We start from the raw sequence: 502 nt of genomic DNA, 5'->3' as shown, positions 1-502 counted from the left end.
GGCCAATAATGTGGCACGAATCTAAATACAAATGGCAGGAAGTCCTTTGCATCGTGCATCACCATAATGCAAAAGGAATGCACTATGCAAAGAAAGCTACAGAACTGGCGGGAAAAACTCCTGCACGTGGGTTCTTAATTGCAACAGAACACTCCACCGTGCAAAAGAGCTGCAATTTGGCGGGAACATGATTTAGCGATGCCGAAGCACACACAAACAAGAAAAACCACAACTTTGGGTTGTGACACTACTTAAAAGCATTTGAATGGGGTACCTGTGTTAAAACTTGCACTGGTTTCCAAAAAAGGTAAAATGAATCAATTCTGAATGAACTAAGTCTATGGGTACCTGTAGTAATTTGTCTATATGATAAATTGTGTTCATTTCAAGGTCAGTGCTTTCAAATTTACCCTTACCTTTGTGTGCTCAGGGAGAGCAGGGTCTGACAGTAAGGAGGGGGGAAAGGGCCTGCAGGTGGAAGAAGATGGGAGGAGCAAAGGGA

General features: G+C 43.2%; 1 protein-coding gene across 1 annotated transcript in view; it reads left to right on the top strand.

Annotated features, from left to right (window-relative positions):
* The window catches only part of ARFGEF3 (ARFGEF family member 3), a 168,086-nt gene that overhangs the window by 147,948 nt on the left and 19,636 nt on the right, over positions 1-502 (top strand).

The sequence above is a fragment of the Alligator sinensis genome, unplaced genomic scaffold (assembly GCF_000455745.1).
Source record: "Alligator sinensis unplaced genomic scaffold, ASM45574v1 scaffold542_1, whole genome shotgun sequence".
NCBI lineage: Eukaryota > Metazoa > Chordata > Crocodylia > Alligatoridae > Alligator > Alligator sinensis.
The sequence above is the reverse complement of the archived record's forward strand: the minus strand, read 5'-3'. Positions and strand labels throughout refer to the sequence as shown.